We start from the raw sequence: 13,394 nt of genomic DNA, 5'->3' as shown, positions 1-13,394 counted from the left end.
GTCAAGAATGGGGTTCCACTGCTCGACTGGGCCACACTCACCAAGGTGGCTCCAGGTCAGAGATGGGGCCGACTGCTGTGAGGTTCTCGGTCTCTTCTTGTCATCTAAACCAATGCTGGAGGGCAGTCTCTGTGCCAAGGGTACAGCTGCCAGGCCAAAGGGCAAATGCAGCATAATTTTAGCAGTGACTGCCAAGTGGGTGAGCCAGATTCCTGTCTCTGTAGCAGAAACCTAACAGGACACCTCCAGGAATGAGGTGTTCTCCTGGTTTATGGTTCCAGGTTAGTCAGCTCCATCACTGTGTGCCTGAGGCAAGGCAGGAATTTAAGGCGGTGGGGGATGTGTGGCTCAGACGCTTATGCCAAGGTGGGCAGGAAATTGTGTGAGACCAGGTAAGAGAGGTACTTCATGGTCAAGCTTCTCTAGCCACCCAACTCTTCCACCAGGACACCTCTCCCAAGAGTCCATTCAAAATCTGAATCCATCAATGGATCCAGGCACATGCAACCTTGTAGTGGCATTTCATTTGTATTTTAATAAATAAAGCCTGCCTGAAGATCAGAGAATAAAACAGCCCCACTGGTCAGCCTTACAGACCAGGCAGTGATGAGACACACCTATAAACCCAGTAGCCACACTAGTTGCCATAGAAACCGGGTGGTGCATGCCTTTAATTTCAGTGGTGCATGCCTTTAATCCTAGAACTAGAGAGGATTGTAAAATGGGAGGAGACAGCTCTCAGGCAAGTCTCATTCTGAGGTTTCTTGGAGGCAGGATAGCCATTTCGAACTGAGGTAGAGGTAAGAGCCAGTGGCTGGCTGTTTTGCTTTTCAGACCTTCAGGTTGAACCCCAGTTTCTCTTTCTGAGTTTTTATCGATCATTCTTCACAACCTTTTGACATTGTGGCATGACATCATCATCTACAAACTTCATATTCGAGAGAGAACCAGGGAATCAGGTTATGAAAAAAATAAAAATATTCTCATATCATTTTCAGGACTTTTTGATTTTCCAGATCCCGTGTGGAGCATCCTCAGCCCCAGGTGGACTGTGGGCTATGAGGCAGGATGCTAGAATGTCTGATGAGGTCATCACCCTCACGATCTCCGGAAAGACCCGCACTACAGGCCCACAGGCATATCTCATTAGTCTCCTAGGTTGCTCTTCATCCATCCACATTGACTGTCTTATCAACTGCTCGTCAAAACCAGGCAACTCCTCCTCCCCAGAGGGCGCAAGCACAGCAGTCCACATCCATCTTTGTGACACAGGGCACATTTCAAGTTACTGTGGATTGCGGAGCGGGTGTGGACAGCACAGCACTGTAGCAGAAATCCTAACGTAGTGTGGCCGAGCACATTCTCACATTCACTGGCCACTGGCTGACCCTGTCTCGGTGTCCAGTGGCCAATGCTGTTTTTCTTTGGGAAAACATCACTTTGCATTCCTCTCCGGTCTTCAGCCCCTCTCCCCTGTTGACTGCTATTGCAGGGATGTGTATGTTGCTATTTCAACGCTGTACATGTTGCCATTTCAGCATTGTAGATATTGCTATTTCCGCATTGTAGATGTTGCTATTTCCACATTGTACATGTTGCTATTTCCACATTGTATATGTTGCTATTTCCGCATTGTATATGTTGCTATTTCCGCATTGTAGATGTTGCTATTTCCACATTGTATATGTTGCTATTTCCACATTGTAGATGTTGCTATTTCCACATTGTATATGTTGCTATTTCCACATTGTAGATGTTGCTATTTCCACATTGTATATGTTGCTATTTCCACATTGTAGATGTTGCTATTTCCACATTGTATATGTTGCTATTTCCACATTGTACATGTTGCTATTTTAGCACTGTGCATGTTGCTATTTTGGCTTTGTACATGTTGCTATTTCAGCGCTGTGTATGTTGCTATTTGTGTTATAAATCCATCTAGTTTGATGTTTGTGTTTGACTTTCTCCTCACCGAGAGCACTTCCACTTGTATAATGAATACTGAAACCCCTCTCCTTTTATTTGCTTTGGGATTCAGTTAGTGTCTCCTCTATTCAAAATCATTAATGTTTTCCAGCATTTCATAGTTTGACAGTTAAAACCAGTTGTCCAGCTGGTCTCAGCGCTGAGATTAAATTCAAACCTATGTCACGGACTCCCTGATGAGGGATTCTCCTCTGTATGCTGTGGATATGTTTTATTAGCATTGGGAATAAAGAAGCTGCTTTGGACAATGGCTCAGCAGAGTAAAGCCAGGCCGGATATCCGAGCAGAGACAGAGAGTAGGCAAAGTCAAGCAGACACCATGTAGCTGCCGAGGGAACAAGACATGTGAAAAATGAGGCAACCCCACGTCCACGTGGCAATGCACAGACTAATAGAAATGGGTTCATTTAAGATGTAAGAGCTAGCTAGAAATATATCTGGGCCACCAGCCAAGCAGTGTTGTAATTCATAGAGTTTCTCTGTGATTATTTTGGGTCTGGGCAGCCGAGAAGCAAAAGCACAGTCTCCGTTTGCAGCTCCCCATAGCTTTAAGGGCCCTGGACTTCTGAACAGGGGTGAAGGATGGAAAGGAGGAGCAAGAAGGAAAAGAGAGGGGAGATTGAGGAAGAGATGAAGTGGAGGGGGAAAGTAGGAGGGGAGATGCCAGTTTGCTACTGTGGGGGATTTTTTCCCTATAGCTAAGAAACCCAGTGAGCTTGTCGCCCTGCTGAGGACAACTGCCTGGGCCTTTTCCTGGATGCCAACAGCTACCTTAGCCAGGGAGCCTCTGAGGGAGGATGCGGACCCACTTGTCATATACTGTAGGTGTGGAGTGCCCTCTGCTGGACACTTGGAAGAAGGACGGCCGAACATCAAATTGGTTTCTTTATCATTAAGAGAAAATGTGACTGTCTTTAGGGTTTTTGTTTGTGTTTCAGGAACACAGAGTGAGCCCTATAGTGGCATTTCATTTGAATTTTAATAAATAAAGTTTGCCTGAAGATCACAAAAGCAAAACAGTCAGTCACTGGCTCTTACATCTACCTCAGTCAGAAATGGTGATCCTGCCTCCAAGAATCCCAGAGCTGAGAGCTATCTCCTCCTGTCTTATAATCTTCCCTAATGCTGGCATAAAAGGTGTGTGTCACCACTGCCTTGTCTGTAAGGCTGTGCCTGAGGAACATAAACCATGCTGGGAGGTATGAGGACAGTCAGGTCATCTGAGCCTCTCACGGAGTCTAAGTCCAATGTCAAGGACACTCACTTGCCCACAGCTTCCCTAACCCAGACCTTGTCTGACCTGCAGCCCAGGCATGCTATTCCAAATCCCTTGGGGAGAGGTTCACGTTCCACAGTTGACAGCTTCCCAGGTAGGTGTAAGCAGAGACTGCTCATTCATTCCTGGCTGCCCAGACCTGAAATAATCACATAGAAACTGTATTAATTAAAACATTGCTTGGCCAATTAGCTTATGCTTCTTATTAACTAACTCTTACATCTTAAATTAACCCATTTCTATTATTCTGTGTTTTGCCACCAGGTTGTGGCTTACCAGGTAAAGTACCAGCGTTTTTCTCCTTTGGAAGCTACTTGGCATCTCCCTGACTTCGCCTTCTTTCCTCCTCTATCTGCTTGGAATTCCCACCTTGCTCTATTCTGCCCTGCTATAGGCCAAAGCAGCTTTATTCATTATCAATGGTAACAAAAACATTCACAGTATACAAAGGGGAATTCCACATCAGGTAGGCCTCTCCTGTGTCACACAGAGACTGAGTGACTCAGCAAGTGCTGATGAGGACTGCCCATGACTGGCACTCAGGCCATTAACCCATCCACTGCTGCAATCCTCACTGTCACCACCAGGAGGTGCTGCTGTGACTCTCTTCTTACAGATGGAAGCTGACTTCCCTCGTGGGAGAGAGGGGATGAAGTGGTGACCTGACCTTCATGGAATGACCAGGCAGTCATAAGAAGAAAAGTCCCTCTTTTCATCTCTGCAAAGTGACCTGAAGTAATCAGCTTCCTTCTGTCCTGTTCTTGTGAGCAAAGTTATATGGGATGTCTCTCTGTATGCTGTGAATATGTTTTATTACCATTGGTTAATAAAGAAGCTGATTTGGCCAATAACCAGGCAGAATAGAGCCAGGTGTGAAATCCAAACAGATACAGGGAGAAAATGGGCAGAGCTGGGGAGACGAGAACAGCAGTTGAAGAAGCAAGACATGAGGTAGAAAACACGAGCCTCGTGGTATTTATAGAATAATAGAAATAGGTTACTTTAAGTTGTAAGAGCTGGTTAATAATAAGCCTGAGCTAATAGGTCAACCAGTTTGTAATTAATATTAAACTTCAGAGTGGTTATTGGGAACTGGCAGGCAAGGGAGAAATCTCCAGTTACACAGAGTCCCTTTGAGATGGCTGGCCCACTTGCTTGCTCTTCATTTCCATTTTCTTTGGCTGTTCCCTCATGCCAGCCCTCTTGGACTCTGCTCATCTCAAACATGCCATCTGTGGTATGCACAGCTTCTCAGTTGGGAGCTACAGAATTCTTTCAAGGAACTCTCAGCCCCCCCCCCTTGAACTCGCAGCATCCCCTTTGGGGGTAGAAGCCACTGCTTCTCTGCTCTTGATAGCAGCTGCATGAAGCAAACATGCACCTGTCCCAGTACACAGGTCCTGGTTTGCCTGTTCCAGCATTCCAACTTGGGTGTCTTCCAGATTGCACCTGCCCCAGGGTTCTTGCCTCATTGCACCTTCCCCATAATTCCTTCACCATTGCCCCTGCCCCAGGGCTCCTGCCCTATTGCCCCTGCCCCAAGGTTCCTGCCCCATTGCCCCTTCTCCAGGGCTCCTGCTCCATTGCCCCTTCTCCAGGGCTCCTGCTCCATTGCCCCTTCTCCGGGGTTCCTGCCCCATTGCCCCTTCTCCAGCGCCCTTGTTGGCACCAAGCAACTACTTGCAGGACTTCATCCTCTTGCCTCTCTCAGTCCCTTCTCCCAGCTGGCCGTGTGGAAGCAAAGTACATTCACATGTCAGCAGCAATGAACTGTCCACCCAGGTTCCCAGGATGCTTGGGTCCTGGTGAGATGGGCTGCTCGGGCCCAGATCCATGAGAGAGAGGTAGCAGGTATGTGATTATAGCAATGGCAGGCAGGCCTTGACTTGCACTAGCTTAGAGTGATGCTGGCTCACACGTGTGCAACATCTTAGCCTGACTCTGGATGTCCACACACTGAGAAGTGGATGTGATCTTGTGCCCCCGTGTTCTTACCTACATAGAGGCAGCTCTCTGCTGTGCTGCCCAATGCGTTTGGACATGCCAGGTCCACCCCCTGAGAGTCCTCTGCCCGCCTGACCCTTTGCTGTGCTCTCTGCCTGTTGAAATGAAGGTGTTGGGTCTACATGAAGCAGATCTTTGAAGACAACTGTCCAGGGTTTCCATGCTACGACTCAGGTTGTAGTCAGGTAAGGACTGGCCAGGACCTAAATACCAACTTGGCAGTGCCAGGTCCATGAGTTCAGAAACCTTTGCCCCGCAGGGGCCTACTGCCCCCCTGGGCTAAAACACGGGGGCCAACACCCATAGTTCCCCTGAGCATCCAATGCTCCTTGGGAAAATCCTTTCAGGGCCAGGGGAGGCCTCAGGAGAGTAAACTGCCCAGGCAGGACATGACACTCAGAAACCCTGCACCGAACTCAGAGCTCTCCCGTGAGGGGGCTTTAGAGGGTTCTCAGAATTCAGAATAGGGGACCTACCATATGCAAGTACAGGTAATCAGAATTCAGAATAGGGGACCTACCATACGCAAGTACAGGTAACCCTTGGGAAACAGCCAGCTCTGAGGGAGGCTCTGAAATATTGGACCAACCAGTGAAGAAGAAAGTATTCCATCCACGAGGTAACACAGCAGGACCCTGTCCATAGGGTGTGACGCCACTCACAGTATCACAAGCCCCTCAGTCACAGCACTCTGCAAACAGCGTCTCTCAGATCAGGCACACAGTCTAGAACCCCCTGGCCCCACAGTCTCCAGAGCATGAAAGTCGTGTGCAGTGCTTGAAAAGTCAGAGAGCTGGGGAAAGAAACTAGGCACACTTCCACGGGAGAGGAGCGACGGCTCCCGTTAATGTGTGAGGTCAGCCCTGCACAGGGCACAGAGCAAAGGGCACAGGGCACAGGGCCTCCCACACACCTGAAAAGTTGGAGAGCTGGGGAAAGAACCTAGGCACACTTCCACGGGAGAGGAGCGATGGCTCCCGTTAATGTGTGAGGTCAACCCTGCACAGGGCCTCCCACACACCTGAGACTCAGGGAGGCAGCCTGGTTGCCAGCCCTCCCAACAAGCCAGGGAGTCTCCAGGGCTGAGCTCTGCCTCCCTCTGCAGAAATGAAGTAAAACGTCCACTTCCCAGCAAAATAAATGGCAAAAGTTGGAAAGTATATAAATATAAATGATTAAATCTGAACATGATGGCTGATTCTACATTAGATGAGATTTCCATAAATTTGGAGGTATCAGTGTCCTCTAAAATGCAAGGGAACGCCAACGGATGGCAAGCATGCAGCATGTGAGCATGTGCTCGGGAGATGACAGGTACCACGGATGCTTATAGAACAGTGTGGAGCCTACTGACAGACAGACACACACACACACACCCTGGACAAGCAGTCGGGATTTCTATGTACGGGACACTGAGCCAATGAGATGACTGGAGAAATAAATGGAGACCAGAATGTTCCTGCCCACAGCTCCAAGCCCCCAGCAGGACGAGAATGGAGAGGAGGAGCCATGGTCCAGCCAGCCTTGCCTCTATTCACAGAGAGACTTCTTCCAGGCCTCTCTTTCTTCCCTACATAAAGAGAAGCTCATAAAACAGAGTCAAGGAAGGAAAAACTGCTGTCCCATGGGTCTCAGACAAGCCCTTCCACCATCCCATACCAACCAATAACCAACCACATGCCAGCCCTGTGTTTATCCCTTAACGCATGTGTACCCAGGTCGATGAGACCACCTTTGGCCAGATTCAGCCAGCTCAGGCACCCTCCATAATGTAAGCGGTTCCTGTACCCAATCCTATGGGTGTCAGTCCTCTGGGTCCCTGAATCGGGGGTGCCCTGCACAGCTGTTTGGAGAAATGTTCTCTTGACACCTGGATAAAGGCCTCTGCGATGGGGGCCGGGCAAGCATCCCCAGCCTGTGACGCTCTGGGCTGTCAGCCATGTTAACCTCTCCTCAGAGCCCTGACTCCCCCTGCTTCTTCCAGCCCATGCCCTTATGCAGCTCCTGGTTGGTCTCTATTTGCAGGGAGACAGAGTCGCTGCCCAGTTCTCTAGACAGAGGAGGGATGGAAAACGGCACGTGCCTGAGTATGACCGACAAACCTGTGGACACACCAAACACAGGGCTTGTGTGAGGCGCTCTGCATCATCCCTGGGAAGATCGTTCGTTCCTGTCACCCACACACAGCAAGCATCAGTTCCCAAGCCTACTCCCTGCCCAGGACAGGCTTTGGAACGTCACCTGGGGTGGTTCCCATCCTCCAGACCTCTCCAGTGCTTAGGAAACTCATTCCCTTTATGAACAAGAGCTGCGCTGTGTGGGATCCCTAAGGAGAGTCTTCCTGAGAAGTGGGGTACCGGGAGAGCTAACACATTGCAGCGCTCACAGAGCTGGAAGACCAGAGAGTCTGGAGTTAGCTGAGGATTAGCATCCCTTGGACTGAGGAGAGAGGAGACTTAGGACTCCAGTCCCAGGCCAGTGCTACTCTGATGACTTTGCAGCCCTTGCTTTCTCTAAGGCTCAACAGTCCCCCTCAAATCCTAACAACATAGATGGTGTCCACAGCTCCCCTGGCCTGAAACTGCCCTGTGATTGATGCTACGAACCAGGAGGCAGGGCCTTGAACTTGAGATCACTGGCTCAGGCCAGTGTGGACTCTGGGGCATTTGGAGCTCAGGTGCAAAGTCAGAGGCTGGGCCACAACGGCCAGGGCTGGCAGGGTTCCCTTGGTTTCTTTCTTTTTCCACTCTCAGACCTGGCAATGATCCCCAAGGATGAGGCTCTGTTCTCCCAGGTTTAGTGTCTGCAGACATGTAGCTCCTCTACAGGGTGACTCAAGCCCCAGAAGAGAGTCCTCAGAAGGAGAGCGGCAGACACTGCACTGTGCACAGCACTTCTGAGAAGCTGAGGCTCTTCCAGGGCTTGATCCCGTCAGTGCGTAATAGTCAGCTTCCGGCTGCACTGGGTGCTCAGGAATGACACAGCACCCTGGGTCCTGTGACCCGACTCTGGTTCACAGTCTATGTCGTCTGCGTCTGCATAGCTGCCTGGTTCCTTCCGGTCAGAGTGTGCACAGAGCACCTGGTCCTCACAATGCCTGTTCCTCCTTCGGACCTTCGCTCACCCAAGTGAGCCTTGCACATGGCATGGACTTGGGTCACGTTTTCTATACATCCTGTCAACCTGTATGTATGTACTTGCATGTGTGTGCACACCCGCTTATGTGCCTGAGTGTGCAAACACGTCCTATGTACACGTGCTGTCACAGGTCATCCTCAGAACTGGTCCTCACCTTTTCCATTGAGGCCTCTTACAGGACACTTGCCCTCCAGACCACCTGTCCCACGAGTCCCTAGGATTCTCCTCTCCACCTCCCACCCCCCACCCAGGGATGTGAGCTTATGGATTCGTGTTGCTGTGCCCAGCTTTGGTGTGGGTTCCTGGGACTCAGGTTCACCTGCCCCAGCAGCCCTGTCTCTGGATTTGATGAGAACCTAGCTGCCTCCTGAGGAATTGTGGGAGCAGTGTCTTCCCTGCTGGGTCAGATTAGGAACAGAACTTCTTCTGAAATGTCAAGTTGTCGCATAGGTTTGAGGCCCATCTGTCGGAACTCAAAGAAAAGGTGCCGTGGCAAGTGCAGACACGAGGACGGTAAAGCAGGAGGCACCGCAGACCTTCAAACCAGAGACCTGAGGACCTCAAGGCATCCTACAGGCTTTGCTTCCTCAAGGCCTAAAGCCAGTCTCCATAGCCCACCTGAGCCAGAACCTTTGCATTCTGCTCAGCAGTGTCAGGGCAGGTCCTGCTATGACCTCACCAGGAGCCATTGTGAGGGTTCTATCAGCAGGTGTGACCTGTGGCCCTGCCTGGATTCTCTGGTTGAATTGAGAGGAGCTGTGAAGTGGTGCCCTGTGCGACTTTATTGTTTAGTGTGTGTGTGTGTTTTTTGTTGGTTTTTATGTGTGCTATGTATGTGTGTATGTGTCAGTGTGTGTAGGTGTGTGTTTACAGGTTTGCTTGTGTGTGTGGCTTCTGTGTGTGTATAGGTTCACTTTAGTGTGTACATCTGTGAGCGTACATCTTGTGTGTGTGCGTGTGTGAAACTACATACACAGGTTCACATGTGTGTGTGTGTGCGTGTGTGTGTGTGTGCCCACTCGCGCTCATGTGGTAGGGGCACCTCTATGCAGAAGAGTCTGACCTGTGGAGGTCAGAGGTCAGCCCAGCTGCTGTCTCTAAGGTAGGCATCCATCTTACTCATTTTGAGGCAGAGTCTCTCACTGGCTGGAGCTGGTCAAGCGTCTAGACCGGCTTGCCGGTGACTGCCAGGGATCTGCTGTGCCAACCCCACAGTCTCAGATTCAAAGCCTGTGTGGCTGATCTGGCTTTTTAAAATGTGAGATCAAGAGACTGAATTCGGTCCTATTCCTACATGGTCATCTAGTTCCCTCCTGAACTACCTCCCCCAGCCATTAATTGTGCGGGTTTTGCTTGTTTGTTGCCCTGCTTTGTTTGGTTTCGTTGGTTTTTTCATTTGTTTTAATGTGGACAGATACTTGGTCTGTGCGCACGTCTGTGCACCACATGTGTGCTTGGTACCCCAGGAGGGCATGGGTCCCCTGGAAGTGGAGTTACAGATGACTGTAAGCTGGCCTGTGGGTGCTGGGAATTGGATCTGAGTCCTCAGGAAGAGCAGTCAATGCTCTTATAACCTTACCACTGAGCAGTGTCTCCAGCTCTCGTGCCTAGATTTCTATGTTTGGCTTTTTTACTTTTATTTTTATTTGGGAGTTTTGTTAAGTTTTTTTTTTTTTCTGAAGCTGAGGACCGAACCCAGGGCCTTGCGCTTGCTAGGCAAGCGCTCTACCACTGAGCTAAATCCCCAACCCCTAAGTTTTTATTATTATTCTATGAGTTTTTATTTTTATTATTTTTGCTTTTGGAGGGTGGGGGTTCTGAGACAGGCTTTCTCTGTGTAGCTTTGGAGCCTGCCCTGGAACTCACTCTGTAGACCATGTTGGCTTCAAACTCACAGTGATCCGCCTGCCTCTGCTTCCTGAGTGCTGGGATTAAAGGCATGTGCCACCACCACCCAGTGCATTTTATTTTTTAATGTGTATTGAACCATCCCTGCACCTCTGGAATGAAGTCACGGTGGATAACGTTTTTGATGTATTCTTGAATTTGGTTTGTAAATATTTTATTGAGACTATTTTGCACGTATGTTCATAAAGGAAATTGGTATGCAGTTTTCTTTTTTGCTGAGTCTTTGTGTGGTTCAGAGTTATTGTGGCCTGGTAGAAAGAATTAGGCAATATTCCTTCTGTTTCTATTTTGTGGAATAATTTGAGGAGTGTTGGCATTAATTCTTCTTTGAAAGTTTGGTAGAATTTCTGTGCTGAATCTGTCTGGTCCCAAGTTATTTTTGTTTAGGAGACTCTTAATTATTGCTTCTATTTCATTAGGGATTATTAGGTTCATTTAAATTGCTAATCTGGTCTTACTTTTACTTTGGTAGGCTGTATAAAGAAATGTATCAATTTCTTTTATGCTTTTCCAGTTTGGTAGAATACAGATTTTTTTTAAAGTATTCTCTGAATATCCTTGGTATCTGTTGTGGGTGGACTTTTCTTTCCCACCCACTAGTTCCCAAATAACCAACACAGAGACTCAATATTAATTATAAATGCTCAGCCAATAGCTCAGACTTATTACTAACTAACTGTTAAAACTTAAATTAACTCATATTTATTATCTAAGTTCTACCACATGACTCATGGCTTGTTACCTCATCTTGTACATATCCTGTTTCCTCTGTGTGTGACTGGTGACTCCTCTGATTCTTCCTCTTCCTCCAGAGTCTTCTGTGCTGGATTGTGCCACCTATACATCCTGTCCAGCTGCTGGTCAGTCGTCTCTTTAGTGAACCAATCTGCGTAACAAATCTTCACAATGTACAAACAGATCTGCCGCCCTTTTCATCTCTAATTTTATTAATTTGGATCTTCCCTCTCTACCTTTCCTTAAGTTGGCTAAGGGTTTATCAATCTTAGTGATTTTCTCAAAGAACCAACACTTTATTTCACTGATTCTTTGTATTGTTTATATTTTATTAATTTCAGCCTTGAGTTTGATTGTTTCTTGTCACCTACCTTTTTGGGTGTTTATCCTCCATTTTGTTATAGACTCTAGAATCCAGAGCTTTCAGATGTGCTGCTAAGTAGTTAATACAAGATCTCTCCAATTTTTATAGAGTCTCTGTTGCAAAGTTGGGTGTTATTTTAATGGGTCTGCCTTTATGTGTTACTTGATCTTTTTCCCTTGCAGCTTTTAATATTCCTTCTTTGTTCTGTATGTTTACCGTGTTCTGCAGAAATTCTTTTTTGGAACTATTTGGTGTTCCACATGCTTCTTTAGGTTGGGGAAATTCCCTTCTATGATTTTGTTGATAATATTTTTTTGTGCCTTTGACCTAGGTTTCTTCCCTCTATTCCCATTATTTTTTGTCTTTTTGTCTTTTTGTGGTGTCCCAGATTTCCTGGATGGTTTTTACCTGGATTTTTTGAGACATTTTCTTTGACAAAGGGATACAATTCTCTCCCCTTATCTTCAACACCTGAGATACTCTCTTCTGTGTCTTGTAAACTGTTGGTGAAGCTTCCTGCTGAGGTTTTCATTTCCAGCTTTATCTCAGTTTTAGGTTTTCTTTCGTGACTCTATTAGCACTTTCATGATTTGAACTGTGTTCATCATTTCATTCCACTGAGTTTCACAGACTTCATTAGGGATTTATTAACATCCTCTTTAAGGTCCTTAGACATATTCATAATTGTTATTGTAGGTCCTTAGGTCCAAGCATTTCACAGAGTCTATTACATGACTGCTGGGTTCTGGAGGAAGCATATTGTTTTGACTGTTGATGCTTGTGTTCAGGTTGCTGTCTAGACCTCTGGTCTAGGATGACTGGGGCGATTCTAGGTGTTGGTACATGATCTAGTTGTTGTTGGGTGGGTTCTGTCCCTTGGTGTCTGAGGCTTTCTCTAGACCTTGGGAATGTGTGATACCTGTGGACTTCCTGGTAGAATGTGCTGCTGCAGACTGGGGGGTCTCTGAGAAGAATAAAGGTGGGCTACAGAGAAAGGCTGAAAGGGTCTTCAGCAAAGAGCTAAGGGAATCCTGGACACCCCAAATTTCAGAGTCCCCAGTGTTGGCAGAGACTGTTTGTTTCCTGACCACTCAAACCCAAATAATTATATAGAAGAAACTATATCGATTATAACACTGTTTGGACTATTAGCTCAGGCTTCTTATTAACTAACCGTTACATCTTAAATTAACCCATTTTTATTAATCTGTGTATCACCACGAGGCTGTGACCTCCCGGTAAGGTTCTGGGGCATCTGTCTCCTTTGGAAGCTACATGGCATCTCCCTGACTCCGTCTGCTTTCTCTCTACATCTCTGTTTGGATTTCCTGCTTGATTTCACTCTACTAAGCCATTGGCCGGAACAGCTCCTTTAATAACCAATGGTAAAATAAAATACATTCATAGTATACAGAGGAGAATCCCACATCACCCCAGTGAGTTTGAGGTGTGGAAGGAAAGGGGACCCTGCAAACAGATTGCAGTAAGGCAAAAAATAATGCAGAGAGACAAGGATGAAAGGGATGGGGACCCTGGTTCTCCAGTGAAGGGAGTTGAGATGGGAGAAGGGGTACTGGTAAGCAAGGCCTTACCAGGCTGAGGTGAGAATGGAGAGGCCATCCTGGAGAACAGGAAGTCTAATTACCAGAATACCTGCCGGGGTGGGGTGGGGTGGGGGGAAGTCCCAGGTAGAAAGTGTTTGTGTTTCTAGGTATCAGGTAAGGAGGGGTAAAGCTGGGTGTACAGCAGCATTCAGTGAGTTCCCAGGGAACAGGTAGAGTGGGAGGAAGGAGGCACTTGCAACCTTTGCCGCAGGGCTGGGGATGCAACTGGAAATGCTGTAACGGAGGATTGGAAGGAGAATGAACATCACTGCCCCAGTCCCAGCCCAGTGTGGTCACCGGGTGTCCCAAGTAGAGAGTTCCTTAGACTTCGCTTTTGATTTTTAGCTCTTTTCTCTCACATCTTTTTCATTATTCT

The sequence above is a fragment of the Microtus oregoni genome, unplaced genomic scaffold (genome assembly GCF_018167655.1).
Source record: "Microtus oregoni isolate MIOR12 unplaced genomic scaffold, Mior012 000033F_ref0000390, whole genome shotgun sequence".
Classification (NCBI taxonomy): Eukaryota; Metazoa; Chordata; class Mammalia; order Rodentia; family Cricetidae; genus Microtus; species Microtus oregoni.
Note: the sequence above shows the minus strand (reverse complement) of the source record.